Here is a 22,973-nt window from a genome sequence, read left to right on the forward strand (position 1 = left end):
GCTTCTTAGCAACAAATCAATAAATTAGTAAACCAACGAGGCCGTGTCTTCTTAATAAACAGCCAGTGTAATGAAAGCCACAATGGGGCGATGATATGTGAATTCCCCAAAGTATCATAATGTGGTCGGAGATGTTGTCAGTATCGTCACACGAATGTCTTAGTTTTTATTAACACATCCGTGAGACGGATGAGAGCTCAATTTGGTAGCATGGAGCCAGCAAAAAAGGAAAAATCAGGAAAATCAGAAAAATCAGTCAGGAAAAATAAAATTCAGTGCCTTCAAAAAAAAGACAATGCTTTCCTCCAGAGGACGTACATTTTATACATGCATTTTTAAAGACAACTCACTCTAAAAATGCATTTTTCAGAAGGTATGTTAGTCCAGAGCTACATGCTGATGCTACACGCTGAGATACCTCCCTGCCTACAAAATCTCTTTATGAAATGCAAATGAAGGGTGTTTGTGAGATGCTATAACACTCGGCCACTTCCACTACTGTGACTACAAAACCCAGAGATGGCAAAAGTACAGACATTCTGTACTTAAGTAGAAGTACAGATACTAGTGTTAAAAAATACTGCAGTAAAAGTTGAGGTGCTGATTCAATTTTACTCAAGTAAAAGTAAAAAAGTACAGGCTCTGAAATATACTCAAAGTAAGAAAGTAACAATTAGAAGATGTTTCTACCAGCTATTCATGTGCAAAGCTACCTGAGCCTTGTCCTACATTAATGTAATAATAACATAATATTAGAAGATGCCTAATTTTTAATTCTAATTGTATTCAGCTTGAATCAGAAGGAAAATAAGAAAATATCTCTAATTTTTGTTGCCTAAATTGTAGAGGGTGACTTTGCCTCTAAATAGGAAAATGAGTGGGGAAGAGGTTAAAGTAAAGGATTCAGCAGGTGGGGGAACCCTAAAGTTGGTTGTAATGGCTTGATGTGGAGAAAATATTCAGAATTCACAATAATTTCTATTGAGCGCTCCATTAGATTTTCTTAGTGGACAGGCTGTGATTAGCTGAGCTGCTGCTCTTTGTTGATTTACACAACTGAGTTCAACCAGATGTCAGCAGATGTTTCATGAGATGTCCTGGCTGATTTCCTTTTTCTACACTGACAGTACACAGTTTATTCTATTCTTTTTTCGAGATGATATAAACTTGGCATGAAGGCGGAATTCAGTCAATGAATCTAAGCATCATCATCTAAAAATCAGTTTGTGTTTGCCGACGTTTCTTGAGCTGAAAGAAACATTGCAGTTGAAGTTATCTGCCACTTCCTTTGTCTTCTGTAGTGCAACACCCAAAGCACCACAACAACACCAGCAAACTTTTAACCCCTGACTTTGGCACACGTCATCTCTTTTACATCCTCGGGTGATTAATACACGAGCAGGACTGCCTTTCAGGTGTTACTGTTCAAGTTCAAATATGTTTGATGTTTGGAGGCTCGCGGTAATGTGAAACAATAACTCCTAGTAATGAGCCCATTTTGAAAATCTACAGTAGAGTACAAAGTGCAGATATTTGTTTTAAAATGTAGGGAATAAAGTAAAAAGTTGTCAGAAAATTAAATAATCAAGTAAAGTACAGATACCTGAAAATTTGTGGGGAAGTAACAAAGAATTTGTACTTTGTTACTTCCCCACCTCTGAAAATACCATTGAGATTTTGTGTTTAATATGAAGAACTGTGCAAAAGTCATGAGCTGGCCCTCATTTCTTTATATTTTGAAAATGGTCCCACTTGGCTTCAGTGATGTTCAGATGTTGGCTCTGGGGAGGCCAGTTCATGACTGATGGTGTTCCCTTGTGTGTTTTTCTATCCATGCATGCTTTTACTGAAGTGGCAGCTGAAAAATTAAGTTGTTGCCAGTCAGAAGCTCTCCAGATGGCATTGCATGGTAGATCAAAATCTGGTGGTACATTTCTGCATTTGTCATTTTGACAAGATGCCCAACAACACTGGCTGAACTGCAGCTCCAAACCATGACAGAGCCTCCACCGTGTTTCACAGACGGTTATAGACACTCACTGTTGTACCTCTTTAACAAAAAGTTGTGTATATATATATGTATATATGTATATATATATGTATATATGTATATATATATATATATATATATATATATATATATATATATATATATATATAAAACAACATCAGTGATTTTCATATAGTTTAATGTAGTGTAATTTTGCAGCTATCTAGAAGCTATAGCACATAAATTTTAATGTGAATAATGAATAATCCATCAAAAGATACTTTACATTGTCTTTAACAAATTAAAAAATAATATTCCAACACTGGTATTTGATGAATAATTAATTCCTTCATCTGGCCACTGTGAATTGTGACTGATGCACACAATTAGGCAGAGGAACATCTTCGACATTAAACAGAAGACTTCATAGAGACAGATACATGCAGTGGGGAAATACACTGGACAGAGGGTCAATTTAGTCTAATTATAGCTACTGAGGTGGACAATAAAGCCTCTTTCATAGAGCTGACTGTGGTCCACAAGGAGTGACGCTGAGGGGAATTCTCTATGTTGCTGAGACAAAGAGATAATTTTGCAAGAGACAGAAAAAGGATGAGGAGAGCATCCGGGAGGACAGACAGAGTTTCATATCTCCCCTAATTCATATTCAGTGTGTAGCTTTATTGCTTTGCAGCTTTTCAGTATGATTCTGTGTGATTTACATCTTTTCATTTCAAGACACATCGAGTAAAAAATTTAAGTCACAGGATTAGAACGATTTGCAACATAATGATAGAGCGATAACAATTTTTTTATTTTTAATTATCTTATTTAAAGAGTTTCTTTCCACAATATCTTGGGCCTCCAGCTGGGTTATTGGTTTGTCAGTAATTAATTTCTCTCCTGGGTTTCAGTTTTGCAATTTTAACTGCCAATATCATATTTGTTACCCAGGGGAATACTGCCATTTCTCCTCTCCCATACCATCACTTCTAAAGCTATATTAAAGTGATAAAGTAATTCACTCTGCCAAATTAAATTTGTTTCCATACATGACGCCTCTATGTGGGCCTTGGTCTCCATCACAGGTTCAATTGTATAATAGGGATGGATTTATGAGTCTTTGTCTGAGTCTTTTTCTGGGAAGGCTAATGGGAGCCTCAGCCATTACTTTGATTAAGATCCTGATGCTGTTTTGTCTGATCATTGTATGAATACTGATACGACATGAAATCAAACAACGGCATCACACGAAGACTGGAGGAAGGAGAAAAAATAAGACATTCAAAGGCAGCAACATGAAGTGGGGGCTTTTTTCCACAGTGGAGGAATTTATTTGGGGGTTGTTGTTTTTTTAACAATTATATATTACATATCATAATAGTTTATCATTAATATTTGGGATGCACAATTTAGACTATTTGACTTGACAGGCTAAAATGAATTAGGCTAGCTACCATCATGCGGATATATTCAGTCTTGATAGGCTATAGAGTCTATCTTGTCTATTCTCCGCGTGTTATATTTTACACTAGACATGAATAACTTAATTTAAATGACTTAACTCTGTTAAGACTATTCTCTACCTGTGCCCTCTGTCATGGCCTCTCCAAGCTTATCAGGTTCAACAGTGTCTGATGGGCTTATCTGCTGCTCTGATGCTACAAAAACATTAAATTAAAAGGAGTAATTCAATATTACACAGATCATCCTGGAACCATTTATGTTCTTCTTATAACGGCAGAACATCTGTGATTCATCGTGTACCTATTGGGCTCTACAAAATAAACTAGGCTAGTCACCTCTATGATATGAATTGGTTTTATATCAATTGTGCTAGCCTTATAGTCTATGCAGGCTGTCTGCTTACAGGCTGCATCTGGGATCTATCCCGTGGTAAACAGGTTAACTCAGCACATTTGACAGCTTCCTCCAACCCCCTTCTTTTTTTGAGCCTAGCCTTTTCAGCTCCTCTTCCTGGTCTCCATAATCACCAACGGACTTGAATATTTGGGAGGGGGTAACTCCTTCAGATGGTAAATCCCATCTGATCTACTGCGATGGTAGATGGTAGAATGGGCATTTTGAAGAAAATGTAATTTTCTCTTCAAAAAGTCATTTTTCCCCACCCAGGCGGCCCAAAAGAGAGGTGAATGGGAGCCATCCCATTGGGAATTCCCCCGACTCTACAGATTGTCACGCCGTCCCATAGATTAGCCATGTTTAAAGGTTCGAAGAGCGGGAAATGTGATTTTAGATCACAACGCCTCTTCTCTACTTTCCAGTACAACTTCCATATTTATCCCATCTCCATAGCATCCTCCTGCCTTTTAAATCAGTCCTTCACATTTTTATGGTTTCGCCCCCCTCTGCTTCACCTCACCTTTGCAAAATTCCCTCTCCCCTTTGCTCGCTTCATTTCCTCCTCCTCACTTTTCCATAATAATTTACCCCTGCTGGCCTGTCAATCTATCTGACCCTTGGCTCCCTAAATCACCACAATGTATTCCCCACCAAACCCTGACAGCATGTCGACACGATCCCCTACTTGACACCCAGTGGGTCGACTCCCATCTGCACAGTCTAAATCAAACAGCCTCCAAGCTGCAGCTGGTGGAAGGGGAAGGGGGGGCTCACTCTCCATCTTGACAGCATCCTGAAGGAACAGGATCCTGATGCTGAACAGTGCACGCACGCCCACACACACACACAGCATGGAAAAGACGCACGCACACACACACACACACACACACTGGAAGATAACTCAAGGGAGCCTTTCACTCACGAGCCTTTGAATCTGCAGTTGTGAGTTTGTAACTTTACAACCGCTATTCTCAAAAGAGGATAAAAAGAAACTCAGACTTGAAAGTGTTATTGTTGACACTTCAGTCTAGGAGCGAGCGCTTCCTCTTAACCCTTATTTTACCCCGTTGCCGCTTTAATGGCTGAATCCCCAGAAAGTGATGAGTGTGGTCTTTGATCAGTCGCAGACGCTTAAGTAATCAGGCCGTGTAGGCAACATTAGAGAATCTTTAATTTGGCGCACTGCAACAGGACCTCTGCAGCGTGTATTTGCAGAGTGTTTGTTTGGGTTGCTGAGGATGTGTTTCTGCTTGTGTGTGTTCGTATATCTGTGTTTGGTGAGCGGGATGACTGACAAATATGCCCCAAGGCAATAACAGGTGGCTGACGGGCTAAGGGCCAGAGCTGTACTGCTCTACTCTGGAGTTGCTCCTAGCTGGCATATTGAGAGCAAATCACTCCTCTCCTCCTACACAACACAGCTCCCAACTTCCACTGCTGGACTAAAGGCATTTGGAAATGGGCCAGTCCCTGACATTAAAAACCGTATACAGCAAAAGCATAAATATGTCACAAAGCACTGCAGGGCTCTACCTACCTATAACCTTCTTCAATAATATTTAGAGTATTTATGTTTAAATAAACAATTCTTCCTTTTGGTGTCTTCTCTTATGGCATTGCTTTTTTTTGTTCGTCCTAGTTGGTGCTCTTCTCTCCGCTCCCTAAAAGGAGTGACCATGCTTTAAATGATGCAAAGTGATTTGCCTTTCAAAAGGACGTTCCTCTTCTTCCCCTTCAGCTTTTTTTTTTTATTGTTGCTTACACCCTCCTACTTTGCTTATTTTTATTGCACATCCCCATTCGTCCGTCCTTCTCTCCGCACATAAATCCCCGTTTCCATCCATCTCTTTGATGAAACAGCTCAATTAACCAGCCAGCGTCAGAGGGGAGATTACATTCTGCACCATACTGTAGCAAGGGTAATGACGGAGTCCAAGTCTGGCTACTCTGACAACAATATCACTGCTACACAAGCAGCTCCCAGCGCAGTCTAGAGATTCACTGCCACTGCCATACAAAATCCGCTGCATTTAATAGTATGATAATATGACCAGCAGTGGGTCTCTGGAGCATCGCTGCCACAGTGAGGATCCATACACACACACACAAACACACTCTCATTCACTCCAACGCACCCCTTCAGCAGCAGCTGTATCTTGATCTATTGTGTGGACGTGTGCAGTGCAGTGTGTTTATGGATGTTGTACAGATGGTTACAAGTCATTGTGAGGCACAGAGCCTTCCTTCCCCTCCAGTCCCTTGACTGGGTTCATCTGGGACAAGCTCCAGGCTACTGAGGCATCGAGGAAGGGGGAGAGTGTCAGTTCACGGCAGTACTAGCACACAAACACTTGTGATACCCGCAGATTTTTAATCACTGCTTTATTAAAAATCCAGTCACATCTCTGTGCATGATATGCGTGCGTTACTTACAAAACACCAGACAGGCAGTGAAGAACCGTCAAGTGGGGAAAATCTCACGACCATCAGCAGCTGTCTCTGGCAAATCCATTTAATATATATTGATATACTGTATATAATCTGTAGCATTAACACAACTGGTGCAACCATCTGTTTTCGTTGGGCTCAGAAACTAATGGTTCACAGGTCGCAGAGGCTGATAGCAGGCATCTGTATGGCATACAGCCAGGTGAGCGCCTCCATTCGTCGGCACACCTCCACTGTCTGCTGCGTGCGCTGCCCCACCCTTATTTTCACTCTGATGTCTCCTTCAGTCTAAATGTCTCTCTCTCAGTCTATCTCCTGTTGATTTCTGAATTTCTTTGCCTTTCTTTCACCACCCCACTTCCTTTTCCTTTTCTTCTCTTATTTCAGCAGGTTTAAATTACCCAGCCTGACACCGACCTGCCACAACACACTCACTGCAGGTGTGTAGGAAATAAGACTAGTGAACTAGAAAAACTGTTGGGGTCTGCTCCGCTTTGTCGTTTTTCATACACCCGAGTGAAAATCTGATGAGGACATTGCAATCATAGGCTGTACTTAACATTAAGCCACACAGATATCAGCTGGGGGAGGGGAATGCATGGAGAAAATGAATATTCATATTAAATTAAAAGGGCAGAAAGAGAAGCAAAGCGAAGAATTTTACAAATGTGATGCAGTAGACAGCTGCAGCAGACGGCAGCTTTATTTTGCATTTGACAGAGTATTATAAATGTAAAACGTGGTTCAGTGCACTTAAAAATATCCATTAATCAATATTTCATAGTTTTTATTTAAGACAAATGCCAGCTTTAGGGAACATTAGCTAAAAAGGTAAGGGAAATGTAATGCCGACCAGTAAAGGTTCAATGGCAATCAGCACTGTTCTGTATTCAATATAATGAGAGGAGAGCCTGTTGCATGCAGTGTTCTTGCTCTTCAGTCAGCAAGTGATAAATCCAGCCACAAAAGAGAAGAGATTTCCTCTAAAAGTATTCTACACCAACAGGTTACTCCTGGCACCTGACTTTCCTTAAACAATTAAAAGTGATTCAGTGTTACAGTATATTTCCCCCAAAACACTGCAATACAGACGTCTGGTGACATTTTTTACATTTGTCTAATTATTCTTTCAGTTAAATGTGTTTAAAAATTGTAATTTGGTTTTTCCCCCAAACATCAACAAGTCTGGTGGAAATAAGATTTCCTCACAATGTGAAGAGATTTAAATAAGAAAGGTAAGAATAAAGTGATTTACACGAACCAGACGGTCGTCTTTTCACCGCCAGCATGAGACGAGCCAAAGGTGCGATTCTGAAACAAGCCACCTCCACCTAGCAGCCTAATTAATCCACTCACCAGCACACTCCTGCTTCTCTCTCCATGTGATGACAAATTGCCCACCTTATCACAAAAAGATACTCTTACCTGCAGAGTGATGCTCCTTTGCTCTGTCGGCTCCTCCCGTCCTTTTCGCCCTCTTTTCCTGATCTACTTGTGTCTTTTCTTTCTCTTCTCTATGAAAATGATCGTGCCCCTTTCCTCTGCTGATGCTGCAGTGATAGAAAAACACACCCTCCTTCGGCCTCTCTCTCTCTCACTCTCCCTCCCTGACTCTCATTGGCTGCCTGTTAGAGGTGACATCACCCTTCCTTTTCTGCCTGCCTCTCTCCCTCCTCCTCCTCTGTTCCCTCCCATCACTCTCCTCACCTCGCTCTCTGTGGATTCTGGCCATTCCTTTATTGTACCCCTCTGTCCTCCCCTTTCTCCTTCCACACGGTCAGGATTAAAGGGTCCAGCAGCTCTTTTTACTGTTCTTGTATTTACCTGGGCAGTGCCAGGTATAATAATGGATAGAGGAAATAGCCTATGGCTCTCCAGCACTTGTTCTCCCTTCTCTCCCTGCACCATTTCAGAGGCTAATAGACTACAGGGTGAAATAATGTCCATATGAGGTTTTGTGTTTGTAATCTCTACGCTCCACTGAGCTCAACTTTCATAAGCTCTTTTAATTCATTGCACTATTAAGAATTTCACTGGACTTCAGTTCATTATAGAGTAATTGCAGGCATAGCTGAGATGAATGTTACATAACGCTGGTGAATAAAAATGTGTCAGGAATATCTGCCATTTCTTATTTGAGTTTGGGGGAAGAGGTCCTGATTCAAGGCTAATGAAGGGTTGGGTAATTCAGGGGCTGTCTGGATGTGTTTGTTGTCGGGGCCAAGATAACTAGGTGACAATAGGTGATGATAATCTGCCGCACGTGATAAAGCAGGTCTTTTATTTTATGTCCTTTTATCTGCTGCATCCTGCTAGCATGAATCTGTGTTTCAGTCTTCTCTGTTCCCCCTCCAGCTCATCCAAAAATCAAGGAATGTAGAACTGAATGTTCTTTTATTTGCTTTTAAAGCACTGAATAAAGTGGCACTATTTTAAAACCTCCTCCATCCCCATTCATTCTCTAAAACCCTTTAGGGCTGCAAGGCGTTCAAAAGGAGGATCCAAAATGCAAACACAGAGGAGTCAGGTTAAACAAACAAAAAAGTGTATTAATCCTGCAAAAGAACACAGGATTATGGGACAAAGGGGTAGGCTGGGGTTGGCACTGGAAAGATAATTCTTTCCCACCCAGAGGCATCATCTACACTTGTTTTTCTCAATCAGAGGTATCATGTCACGCCTCTGACTGCCTACTAGACTGCTTAACCGAACCAACTGCACTCCACACGCTCTTATTAAACGTGTTTCCTGTTCTTATAAGCTATATTAGTAGTCTTGTATGTAATAGTTTCACTGTGAAGTTTAAAAATGGTCAAACCCCTAGCTCACATTTAAAAACACATTTGTGCTATAATCCATATAAATAAAATTGTTTTGTTCTGTCCTCGATAGAAATGCCATGGTTGATCATGCAGGTACTCCTGCTTGACTCCGTGTAAGCCATTTGATTGTAGCCTACAGAACATTACAATATTTCTAACATTTCTTTATCTCGAGGACCCTCTAATACAAAGTACAACCACAAGTCAACAAGCTCGTTATAAAAAGGTGACACCCAACGTTTTAATCCTTTAAGCAGTTGCTCCTCTTAATTTCACACAATTTCACAAACCTAGCTGAACTCAAACATGTGTTGCCTTCAGGCTGCGTAAATGTTTATCCTTATGCTGTTTTAAGATTATCATTACTACTTCTACTACTACATACTACTTATTTTGTAATTCTCTTACATATGTTTATGAGGTAGCAGTCCCAGAGTAACTAATGCTGCAGTGCATCACTCTCTTTGTGAATCAAAGAGAGAGACTGAGAGAGATGGGGAAAGTGGGATGAGAGGACGAGGAGGAGGAGGAGGGGGAGGGATGGAGGACAGTGAGTGAGTCAAGAAGCACAGAGGATTAGTAAGGAGGAAGCGAGGGCAGCTATATAGAACATGAAAACTGGAAAATTTACTTTAAAATGTGAGAGGAAAATGGGTGGAAAGGTGAATACACAAGGAGCTTCACGAGACAGTAAAGGTAGATGGGTTAAAATACCTGGGATCAACCATCCAAAGCAACAGTAAATGCACAAGAGATGTGAAGAAGAAAGTTGGGGCAGGGTGGAGACAATATGGTAGTGAGTCCTGCTAATGATGTATGGTTTGGGGATAGTGACAAAAAGACAGGTATTCTGAGCTGGAGGTGACAGAGCTAAAGATGTTCACATTTTCCAATCAAAATGCTAAAATTCATTGGTAGTGACCTGGACGGACAGGATTAGAAATGAGAAGGGACAGCTCAGACTGAGTGTTTTTTGAGACAACGTCACAGAGGTAGGGCTGAGATGGTTTGGACATGTGCAGAGGAGGGATAGTGGATATACTGGACAAAGTGTGGTGAATATGGAGCTGCCAGGCAGTGGGAAAAGAGGAAGACCTGGACTGAAAAACACATATTATGGAGTTATTAATCCAAAATATGAGAGTTTTGGTTCAATTTGTTATAAATAGGTATAACAGTGAGTGTCTAGAGCCAACTGTAAAACATGGTGGAAGCTCTGTCTTGGTTTGGAGCTGCATGTCTTATGTTTGTGCACCAGTGTCATCAGCAAGAATTCTCACTGGCAACAGCTTCATTTTTCAGCTGATCCCAAACACACTGCCAGTGCAGATACATGCACAGTAAAGCACACAATGGATCATTATCAGTCATGGATTGATCTCCCCAGAGCCCAGACCTCAACATCATCGAAGCTGTTTGGGATCATCTTGATAGACAACGGAACATCCAAAGAAGAGCTTTGAATGTCCTTCAAGAAGCCTGGAGAACTACTCTTGAACACCCTTTAAATAATTATGAGAAAGTTTTGCTAATAGAATTCACGCTGTGTTGGAGGATAAAGTGGTTAAGTATTAATTTTCAAGCTCATTAGAATTGTACAAATTCTGTTTTTGCCTCATATACTGTATTTACATGTACATTTGCATGTTTCAATAAAATTGCTGCACATATTTCCCATTTTCCTCGCAAAATTTAAAGAAATGAGGGGCAGCTCAAGACTTTTTCACAGTATTCTACATTTGGCAGAATCACTGACCCTTCCAGAAACATTGATGTAGCTGAGTAGTTTCTGAGCTGCTGTAGTTTCTCTTTGTGCTCCTCATCAACCTGAGGGTGCCAGCGTGCCCATCTGCCGCTGGTGTCCGAGGATCTGCCAAGCATTCAGACAAAAGCCGCTACAGCAGCAGACAGGATGGGAATAATGATTGATGATGCTAGTTAGGTGAAAACCCCAGCCATTATTCTCAGGAGAGGCTGGATGGCTGAAGAAAGGCTGCAAGGTCAAAGTGAAATCTGTGCTTGGTTGGATGCCAGGAGTGGAGACTAAAACTGGGTTACAGGCTGAACAAGAACATGGAGCAGAGATGGCAGTGCTACCTTAGAAAATAGAAATGCTAAAAGAAAATCTGGGTTTGGTAACATTTTTTTTTAAAAAAGATGTTGAAAAACGGTGAATAAAACTAAAATTTACAGAGACTTTACAAGAAGCCCAAAAGCTGGATCATAATTATTATTCTCTTTATAGTTTCATTAGTGATTCTTAGTCCACAGCTAAATTCCAGTGCAGTAATATTCCAGAGGCAGTTGCAAGTGGAGGATGTTGGAAAATTTGCATCCAGCTTGTATGAAGTTGCACTCAAGTAAATCAATAGGGATGATGTCTCTGCTCCCTCTTTCTGATCGTTTCACTTCCCTAAAAGCAGTTTCATGTTAAAGAGACTCGAGCAAAAGGAAGAAATAAAATAAAAATCACCTCCACGACCTTTGCAGTATAAACATATCTGTGAGGAGACTTTTATTCTCAGCTGTCACTTCTTCATACCCGCTGGCTGGGCCTTCACTCAAACCCATTCATCTGTGAGAGACTTCTCACTTGCCCTTGCAAAAGCTCTCTGCTCATTTTCCTTCCTCCCGACTTGACTGTAAGTGAGTCAGCTAGCAGACTGGCGGGAGAGATGGAATGATATATGAGGAGGAGGATGGGAGAGAGAGGGAGAAGGAAAGGTTATGAATGAACAAGTTAAAGCCCGGAGTTGCAGGAAAAACAGACGCAGTCAGCAAAAGACAGAGAAGGGTGAGGGAGCGGGGAAGGTGGGGCAATTTCATCAGCTTAAAAAGAAGCGAGCAGACAGGGGCAGTATAGCAAAGGGCTGCAATGTGGGTGTGGAGTTTCAGCAAGGGAGAGAGAGAGAGAAAGAGAAAAGAGGTACTGAGATAGAGGAGGGAACAAGAGATTAAGGGAGGAAAAAGAGGATAGTGTGTCACCAAGGATGGCGTGGTGGACTCAAAAATAAATACAGATAGTCCTCAAAAAAAGCTACAAACACTGTGTAAAGTCTTTCCTGGTTGGCTCGAAAAGCAAAGAAAGCTTTAAAAAAAACAACAACATTTCTCTTCATGGTTAAATTAGGATAGAGTTAACAAGAGTGAGACACATATCAATTATATAAGAAACAGATGGCTCTATATATAATAATAACCAGTGTTGGGAAAGTTACTTTTAAAATGTATTCCATTACAGATTACAGAATACATGCCCCAAAATGTATTCTGTAACGTATTCCGTTACGTTACTCAATGACAGTAACGTATTCTGAATACTTTGGATTACTTAATATATTATCATGCTTTTTACAACTATGTGAATGTACTATTGCTGTGATTTATTACTGTTGCTGAAGGTCCGCGGCTCCGAACCGTAGTAAAGAGACCTCTGGCTAATACGTGGGGTTCGTGTTGGGCTCGTAGCCGAAAACTAGCTTTACTTTGTTGTCTGGGTCAACTTTGCTTGCGAGAGACAGAGAGAGGCGTTGAAAGGCTGCTCCAACAGAACTTATTGTTTTCGGAGGAAAACACGAACACAGCGTACAGTCGAGTCTTAATAGCTTACTTACAACTGGGCTCATCAGGCACTCTTCTTGGCTGCAGTGGTTATTATTATATTTACATGCTTCCATCTCCCGTTTCTGCTCGGTGACAGCTGTACTTTTCCTTTTTCTCCCTCCCCCGCTCACAGACACATAACGTGTATAGCAGTCCATTCTCCCTGCAGCACAGACTACACTGCCCAGGAGGCTACATTCTTTAGAGCTATGCCTGTAGCATTCTGCCTATTAGCTTAGCACAACAACAACAATAAAAAAGCGCTCTCTCACCCAGGAAACACGCAGAGAGAGAGAGCGTCGCCCTGTAACCATGGCAACCGTAACGCTGCCGCCAGGAACAACAGAGCGAAGCTGTCAAACAAACCCAAACAGTCCTGACCCGCGACAATATGAAACAGGAAAGTACCGCCGTGTAATCCATTTATTTCAACAAAGTAACTGTATTCTAAATACTACCTTTTTAAACGGTAACTGTAACGGAATACAGTTACTCATATTTTGTATTTTAAATACGTAACGGCGGTACATGTATTCCGTTACTCCCCAACACTGATAATAACTATAAGATAATAATGAAAGGTTTAATCCTAAATGTGCCCTGACAAAAGCATCTTTCCTTTTCCTACAGGAAAAGAAAATCTTTTAAAATTTTTGGTTTTTTTTAATTATTTGCACGTGTTTAATTGATCTTCCCACTGTGTCATGTTAAAACATCTTCTGTAAAATGAGCCCAAATGTTATGCGAAAAGCTTTGAATCCCTCGTCTATCACAGCAAGCTGCCTGAAGACAGTTTGACACATCAGCAGCCAATTAGTTGCACAATGCTCCTCCAGCTGTTTCTTTTTAGTCCCTCTTACTTTTCCAGCCTTTTGTTGCTCCTGTCCCAACTTTTTTGGGATGTTTCGCTGCCGTCCCATTCAAATATGAGCTGGTATTTTTCTTAAAATTGTAGAATTTGTGTTTAACCCTTGCATATGTTTTCTGTGTTCTACTGTCAATACAAAATCTGGTTTTATGAGATGTGCAAAAAAAAAAAAGAGTTGAAAATCTGTCAGTCCACAGTTTTCCCGTTTTACCATCATGGGTATGAACGTCATGGTAATTTTCTTTGAACTTTTTTTTTTCCAGTGTGTAATGATTGTACAGCAAACATCTTTAAGGACTTTAAAACACAAGAATTGGAAGTTTTTTGGGATTTTCTGAACTACACAAAACTTTATGTATACACATCAAATCTTTTAAAAAGTAGTGCCGATGGTTCTTCAATGTCTTTTAACTTATAAAGACAAAGGCCTGTAAACTTCTTTTAAGTGATCATTATTGACTACGAGCAGCAGTTTCTCTTTGCAGTATAAAAGTGATTTGTTTGATAGCACTCATTGGCTTGACCAATTCTCAGAACAATGGGAACTCAGTGAAGATCTAAGAAGAACTTCCTTAGATTTACAAAAGTTGGGAAGGCCTGTGTGGAGTCATTTCTAAAGAACTGCAGATTCCAAGATCATCAGTTCAAACAATTGTACCTACATACGAGTTATTCTGATGTGTCACCCCTTTGCCGAGGTCTAGAAGAAAACGAATAGTTATGTCTATAACTTCTGTTCCCTGAAGGAGAGGAACGAGGTACAACACATAAGTATGGGATATCACGCCCTCGCGTGTCCTGGCTGAAGAAACCTTTATTCACGCCTTTAAGGCAGATGACGTGTGATGACACGCGCATGGCCCCGCCCGCACATATAGCCGCTGTCATCACAGTCATCCCTCAGTTCGATAGCCGCTCTTCACCGAGCCAACTGCTCAGTGGGGCCACCCTGTGTTGTACCTCGTTCCTCTCCTTCAGGGAACAGAAGTTATAGACATAACTATTCGTTCCCTTTCAGTCGATTCACTCGGTACAACACATAAGTATGGGACATATATACACGCCCCGCAGAGCAGCCACCGAACCGGAATGGGACCACCACATCCTTAGTGAGTGGTAGACCCAGCAGAAAGGACAGCATGAGCCACCGAAGGGGCTGTAACGTCCAACCGATAAAACCGCACAAAAGTGTGCGGCGATGCCCAACTAGCTGCTGCACAAATATCAGCTACAGGCACCCCTCTAAAAAGAACCCATGAGGTCGCCATCCCCCTGGTGGAATGAGCTCCCACCCCGTGGGGCAACGCAAGACCTCTGGTGCCGTATGCCAGTGAGATAGCTTCTATAATCCAGTGGGACAGCCTCTGTTTGGACAGAGCTCTACCTCTATTTGGATTAGCGAAGCAGACAAACAGCTGGTCACATAAACGCACATCCTGAGTGCGCTCAATGTAGGTGCGTAGCACACGCACTGGACAAAGAGAATGCATCCTCCTCTGCTCCTCAGATTCAAAAGGAGGGGAGCAAAAGCTCAGCAACTCAAACTCCATTGAGCTATAAGATGCAGGCATGATCTTGGGAAAATAGGCAGCATTTGGACGCAATACGACCTTGTGGCCATCAGGAGAAAACTGTGTGCAGGCGGGATGCACAGACAGCACATGAAGGTCACCCACTCGCTTCGCTGAAGCCAAAGCGAGAAGTAATGCGGTCTTATATGAAAGAAATTTCATATCCACAGACTCAATGGGTTCAAACGGGGGGCTACAAAGGGCCTCCAGCACCAAAGACAAGTCCCAAGCAGGGACACTGGACTTAAGCACGGGCCTCAGCCGGCGAACCCCTTTCAGAAAACGTATGGCGAGGGGATGAGCACCTGGTGTCACCCCGTCAAAGCCAATATGACAAGCAGATATAGCTGCTAAATAAACCTTGATTGTCGAAAACGAAAGGCCTTTATCCAGCAGCTCCTGCAGGAATGTCAAAACATCCACAATAGAGCACTGAAATGGGAGAGTATGGCGGTCCTGGCACCATTGCTCGAAGGCTCGCCATTTGTAAGCGTACAAGCCTCTAGTAGATGAGGCTCTAGCGCTCTGAATTGTCGCTATCACACTAGGTGGCAAACCCTTAGCAACCAAGTTTAACCTCTCAGCAGGTAAGCATGAAGGCGCCACAGATCCGGGCGCGGATGAAACACTTCTCCTCCCGCCTGAGAGAGGAGATCCCTGCGGAGAGGAAGCTGCCAAGGACTCGCTGCTAGCAGGCTGATTATCTCTGCATACCACGACCTCGCGGGCCACCAAGGGGCCACCAGGATCAGAGAGAGGGAATGCCGACGCACCCTCTCTAGAACTGGAGATATCATTTCCACTGGGGGAAATGCATACAGGAGCACGTCTGGCCATTGGTGCGCTAGCGCGTCCAAGCCCAAGGGTGCATCGTGGTCGATTATGGAGAAGTACAGGGGGCAGTGAGTATTTACCCTGGAAGCAAAAAGATCTATTTGCGCCTCGCCAAATAGATCCCAAATCTGAGCCACTATTGAAGGGTGTAACCTCCATTCTCTCACCAGAGGACCCCCCCTGGAGAGAAGGTCCGGCCCCAGGTTCAGGTGGCCTGGGACATGGGTGGCTCTTAGAGTCAGAAAATGAACACTGCACCATAACAGCAGAGAGCGAGACAGCTGCAACAGGGGAAGAGAGCGTGTTCCTCCCTGCCTGTTTATGTAAGACACCACTGTTGAATTGTCCGTCCTGACTAAGACATGCTGGCCCTGCAGGACTGGACGGAAATGCTTTAGAGCTAAGAACACTGCTAACAGCTCTAAGTGGTTGATGTGCAGCTGGCGCTGAGCTGCGGACCAGATCCCTCTCACTGACGCACCCTCGCACAGCGCTCCCCACCCTCTTAGGGAAGCATCTGTGGACACCACCTTGCGAAACAACACCCTCCCAATCCGAGAGCCCTGATGCAGCAGCCTGGGCTCCCTCCAAGGACGGAGAGCTAGCATGCAAGACGCGGTTACCGGCAGCCTCCTCCGGAGGTGACGCGAAGCACACAAACGGTGAGAGAGAGTCCAGCGTTGAAACGCCCTCATTTTTAACGGTCCAAGTGGCACTACGGCGATCATAGATGCCATCATGCCCAACAAGCGCAATATCGTCTGGAAACGCAGTCTGCGTCCCAGCTGAAACTGAGCGAGGCAGCGATGAAACGCGGCCACTCTGTGCTCCGACAAACGTGCGCGGCTGGAAAGAGAGCATATTTCCAGACCGAGAAAAGTAATCTGTTGACTCGGGATTAGCGAGCTCTTTTGAAAGTTCACAGAGAACCCCAGTGTCTGAATGTGTGACAGAACCAGCGACAGCTGTGTCTCCGCCTGCTCTCTGGAGCAAGCTACGAGAGCCCAGTCGTCTAGGTAGGCTAAGATGCGGATGCCTCTCTCTCTGAGGGGCGCTAGCGCTGCCTCGGCACATTTCGTAAAGGTGCGGGGAGCGAGCGACAGCCCGAACGGCAGCACTAGGTATTCGTAGGCTACGCCCTCGAATGCAAACCTCAGAAACTGCCTGTGTTTCGGGTGTATAGCGACATGAAAATAAGCATCTGTTAGATCGATTGTCGCAAACCAATCTCTCGGGCCGACTGCATTCAAGAGCTGTCTGAGTGTTAGCATCTTGAACCTGTACGTTCGTAGATACGTGTTCAAGACTCGCAGGTCGAGGATGGGACGAAGCCCTCCCCCTTTTTTCGGAACGACAAAATAACGGCTGTACCAACCTTTGTCTGCCTCCGAAGCGGGGACCACTCGTATTGCTCTTTTCTGCAATAGCGCCTGTATTTCCTCTCTGAGTATCATGGCTGCCTCGGTGTTGACAGTCGTGTTTACGACTCTTTGGAAACGAGGCGGCTTGACCCGGAACTGCAACCGGTAACCCATGGCAACGGTTTGCAGCACCCACGGAGAGGGGGCGCAAGCGCGCCACTGAGGGAAGTGAGCAGCCAGCCGGCTGACCTGCAGCACCGTCGGCGGGGCGTCGTCGCCCCCCAGTGCGTCTGCAGGGAACTGCATCACCTGCCTGACCTGGCTCATTTTGCCTGCAGGCTGAGCATTTGTGATTGTTTGAGAATAAACAACACTCTTTATTGATTGTAACATGGAAACATGTACATTCATACATTTTGTTGGATGCACCTTTTCTGGGGCACAACAATGAAAAACAGCGGGAACACTCGATGTGGTCACTTGAACATTTAACACACCTGAACAGGGAGTTACCTGAGGCAATTTGTGTGCAGGGGTTTTGTGCTTGGGAGACGGTGATAGGAAAGTGCAGCGCCTTCTGGGGCTGACAACCTGAACAGAACTTAAGCGGCACCTCTTGTGCGGCAACAGAGGGGTAAAAACAGCGTCTCCCTGCTGCTGGACCCCTTCTCGACTCGAAACCACAGCTAGGAGGGCTGAGGCTTCTTCCTCCTTGGCGTCGGGTCCCGTCGGGGGCCCGAGGGTGGGCCTTTGCTCCAGGCCGACTGGCGTGGAGCTCGGGCCGGAGGACGTGCTCTCGCCGGCGGCACACCCACTCCAGCAGTGGGCGCCGGTCTCTTGCCAGTCGTCAGAGGAGCGGCGGGCCTGTGAGAGCTAGCTGCGGGCTTGGGCTGGAGCTGACGTCTGGGGATGATGTCGCGCAGAGCTTCCGTCTGCTTCTTCCTCAGATCGAATCTAGCCTGAATGGCTTCAAGTGAATGTCCGAATAACCCAGCCGCAGACACTGGTGCGTCCAGATACACAGCTCTGTCCCTATCCGGGACGTCGGAGAGGGTCAGCCACAGGTGCCTCTGCGCCACTACTGTCGAAGCCATCCCTCTGCCCAGGGAGAGCGCTGCACAGCGAGACGCACGGAGGATGTAATCCGTGGTGACTCTGACCTCGTTAAGAAGAGGTGCCAGCGGGCTGTCATCAGGAACCAGCGATCCAAGCTCCGCCAGGCACATTGCCTGGTACGTCTGGAGCATGGTGACGGAGCTCATGGCGCGAGCAGTGCCGGCCTGAGCCCGATAAATCTTCTCCAGCTGCGAGGCAGAGAATCTGCAGTGCTTGGACGGCAGAGTTGCGGGGCCACCGACACCATGGTTATGGGACGGGGCCAGATAAGCAGCCAGAGACGGCTCCATAGGGGGTGGGTTAGCTAAGCCAGCCCCCTCGGCGCCGTCCAATTCCATGTACTGTCCATAGCCGGGCACAGTGACGCGGGTAGACAGAGGTTTGTCCCATGACGCTGTTAGCTCGCAGAGAAAGTCTGGGAACATGGGAAGGCAGTTTTTGGCCGTTGCGGGCTCCGGTGGGAGGAAAAAACCCGCGAACCGCGACGGCTTCCGAGCTGGTGGAGGAGAGGGCCAGTCCACCTGCAGCTTCTCAGCAGCACGGCGAAACAGGGAGAAAAGAGAAGTGTCATCGTGGCCGACCGGCGCAGCAGCGGCGGCACATTGGGCCGACAATGAGCTCTCCTGCTCATCCTCCGACAAACCATGGATGTCCAGGCCGATGTCCAGCACGTCATCGTCTTCCTGGGGAGCGCTGGCGGGCTTCAACCCAGGCTGAAGCCCGTCAGCGCTCCTGCATGGTTCCGGCTCGTCATCGGCTAACCCGTCAACATATTCCATGTGGTCAGCCCAGCTAATCGCGGGGACATCGACCGGAAAATCCTCGTCTTCGGACTCGGACGAAGCCGGGGCTCCAGACTCGGAAAGGAGAGGGTCATGCCGTGCGACAGCCGAGCGTCCCAGCACTCTTTCCACAAACGTCACCCGTCTTTCCAGGGTCGAGCGCCGGAGCTGGCGACAAAACGCACAGGCTTCGGGCTCCGTCAACGCTCTCCTAGCGTGGACGATCCCCAGGCAGACAGGGCAGGCATCGTGCTGGTCGCTGTCGTGCAAAGAGAAACCGCATCCCTGAGGACAGGGGCGAACAGAAGATTTCTGCTTTGCTCGCTTCGGTTTGGAGTCCATTCCAAAACGCAAAGCGAAACGCTGCACAAGAAAAACTTGAAAATAGCGCTCCGCGGGCAGCCTACGCACCAACTGGGCGGTGGAGGCTAACACCAACAGGGGCAGTTAAGCTAAGTTCAAGTTGGCAGACAACGGAGCTAACTAGCAGCAGCTAGCTAGCCCAACTCAGCAGAGGTGTTCTCAGCGAGGTGAAGAGCGTAAGAACTGAGGGATGACTGTGATGACAGCGGCTATATGTGCGGGCGGGGCCATGCGCGTGTCATCACACGTCATCTGCCTTAAAGGCGTGAATAAAGGTTTCTTCAGCCAGGACACGCGAGGGCGTGATATCCCATACTTATGTGTTGTACCGAGTGAATCGACTGAAAGGGAACCCAAACTGTTAGCTTGAGACTGAAGGAGATGGGTTAAGGTTTTTAAGACAACCCTGCAACCAACCAAAGCTCAGGTTTACTGTGAAGTGAAAACTGCTGGAGCACCAGTGTCACTGTCCTGAGAGAATAGAAGAAGCCCCTTCTCCACAGTCGACACCTTTAAACTCGACTGAAATTTGTAGCTGCCCAAGTGAACAGAAGCATTTCGCCTTCTGCAGAAAAGTTTCTTTGTCAGAAGACAAAAAAAGCCAGGTCTCTGCCAGGAAATTTAAATAAACTCTACCTAGAAGAGTGTTCAAATATCCAGTGAGAATTATGCCAGAAGCTTATCGACAATTTTCTTTTGACAGGGATCAAAAGCATCTGATCGAGGTGCTAAAGCATGTTTAAACAAGCATTACCATGACATTCACACCCATGATGAGTGGATACATATTCCTGACTACAACTGTATGTGTATGCAGTGATTAGTTATCACTGTTAGTGGGTTTTAGAGGTGTTTCTGAGCCCAGGCACTAATCTTTACACTGCAACTCTATTTTCTAGTTAAATATGGTGAGATTTGAAGGTCTAAAGATCACAGCCATTGAAAATTGGGGTTTCAGCCTTGTCCCTTGCATACAGAGATATTTCTGTATCCTCTGAACATTTTAATTGTAATCTGTATGTAAGATGATGAAATAAGTTTATTTTATGTTGAAAAAGGTTCTTAAATTCTTGAACTATTGCCCCTAGTTCTTCACTGACTGATGAACCCTTCACCATCTTTAGCTCTGACAGACTCCTAAAAACCTATTTTGTTCTTTAACGTCTTTCCAGACCTTTATTAACCTTCGTCCAGCTTTTTCAACTAATGTTGCTACTGTTAAATCCAACATATTTAAATATATATGTAAATATATATACAGTCACATGAAAAATCTTTTGGGCATGATTAAAAAAACAACAACATCTTGCTCTCACCAGGTTCTACATGAACAACACGCGACATATTGCATTTTGTTAGTTAACCAAAATTAAGTATGGTAGCAGTGCAGCCCATGAGTCAATGCCTCTTGGAGCAATATAGTTTCTTTGTAAGTTTATTAGTTTTCCACATCACTGTGTTAGAATGCTTAAGTTCATTGAGGTTGGTGGTCACTCGTTTATCTACAGCTCTCTTAAGGATTTAGAAGGTTGAGATCTGGACTATGACTGGGCCATTGCAACACTTGTTTTCTTGCTGGTTTGCTGGGATCACTGTCCAGTGGCATGACCCAATTAGGGCCAGGATGTAGCTGTCAGACAGATGGCCTCAAATCTGACTCTAGAGTACAGAGGAGTTCATGGTTGACAGAAAGTTAAATCAAGTAGAAAATATTGAGGAAATGCATGGAAGAGCCGCAGAGAGTGACAGAAAAATGTTTTAAACACATTGACACGCAAAGGAAAATAGCAGTGAGTCAACAGTATTGCCAGCGCTGGGAAAAAGAAAGAGATTTTGGGGGGGGGGGGGGGGGGGGGGGGGGGACTGTGACTATTTTATAAAGGGAAAAAAAATGGAGAAAGGTGACAGGTAACAAAAGTTAAAAAAAGACAAACCAAGAGTGAGAAGTGAGCAGTCAGAGCAGGTTTCACCAACTCTCATTCCCTGAGATTTTGACTACACAGTTCTTGGGTTGCTGGTGTGTCTGGTTTTTGGAGATCCATTGATCCATGTAAAGTCATTATGTGGCCAGAAGGTCAGCTGGTCGTCTCTGACCTGGCATTAATCACTCAGTAATTGAGGGGAAATGACTCTGATTTAGTTTCCGCCCATGCTTGGAGTGGTATGGCTGCTAGATATGACCGGCGCTTCACTCATCAGAATCCATCTCATTATGCATGTTAACTAAATGTAAATAACCGTGAGTCAGCTTCAGACAAACCAGATGTGGTACACCAAGGGTTAGACCACCACTACAGATAAGACATTGGTACCAGAAATCGAGGCCAGGCAGTCAGATCGGAAATGGTCAATTGCAGCTTATGTATACTCAAATTCATGTCATTGATATTCAAATTGAGGTGTTTGCATAGAACTTGTTGCTGCGTGTTGTGTTGTTAAAGCAAAGGAATGACTGTGATGTTTGTTTACAGTCATTCACTTCAAAGGCTTTCCTCCCAAACCTCAAAAATAGAAACGACCCTTTACCTTCTTGATCTTGTGTTACTACTGACCACGTGGGAGTTGCATCATCTAATTGTTTGCATTTTTAAGTGTAATGTAATGTAGTAGAGATGGGAAAAAGTCCCACAAAGACATGGAGCTTATTCACTGTTAAGGTTTCTGTGCCTTATTTGAAGATAAATACGCAGATTTTATGTGGTGCCATTAAATCGTCCCGCAGTCTTTGCCTTCTGTGTAGCACATGTCTCTCTGTGGCTCAGTAAAATTACTCCACTACGTGATCAGTAATGTAGCAGGGCTGAATTTCACGCGGTGGCTTGGCTTCTCTAAAATGCCACAAGGTGCCTACTGCTGTGCCCCTGAGGGGAGGTGAGGGAGAAGCTTGGAGGGGAGGTGGTCGCAGATGTGCGTAGAGAGATAGCGACCACAGAGGTAATAAAGACTATGACCTTTACAGTAGACAGACTGTCACTTCTGGTTTGGGTCTGGACTGTGCAGTCACTGCACTGTGCTCATTTCTGTGACCCAAAGCCAGCCTATGTACACCCACCTGAGCCCAACTTTGTTTTTTTAATTCCTCCTCTTCCTCGTCTCCAATCTCCCTCTGCTTCACAAACAGAAGCACAAAGATTTGTCACTACATGGAGTTCAGCTCATCTGCCTGAAATACACACTCACTTTTTGCAGCTCTCTACAGACGTTGTCCTCAGAGGCAGAGCAGAGATAGCAGCCTAATCAGGAGGTGATGACAATGCCGACACATTCAACAACAGCACATAACACCCTCCCCAACCCGCTGCACTGCTGTCAAAACTGAGGGCTGCTCCTGTCCTCCTTGATATGTCAAGCT

The 22,973-nt window shown here is 44.6% G+C and overlaps 1 protein-coding gene across 1 annotated transcript in view; it reads right to left on the reverse strand.

Annotated features, from left to right (window-relative positions):
• Positions 1 to 7,835, reverse strand: part of l1cama (L1 cell adhesion molecule, paralog a) — a 44,422-nt gene extending 36,587 nt beyond the window's left edge. The window contains exon 1 of the mRNA XM_063463934.1: positions 7,727 to 7,835. The gene's annotated coding sequence lies outside the window, so the exon portion shown is untranslated. The remainder of the gene's footprint in view (positions 1 to 7,726) is intronic.
• Between the last annotated feature and the right edge of the window lie 15,138 nt (positions 7,836 to 22,973).

This window comes from Pelmatolapia mariae, linkage group LG20 (genome assembly GCF_036321145.2).
Source record: "Pelmatolapia mariae isolate MD_Pm_ZW linkage group LG20, Pm_UMD_F_2, whole genome shotgun sequence".
Classification (NCBI taxonomy): domain Eukaryota; kingdom Metazoa; phylum Chordata; class Actinopteri; order Cichliformes; family Cichlidae; genus Pelmatolapia; species Pelmatolapia mariae.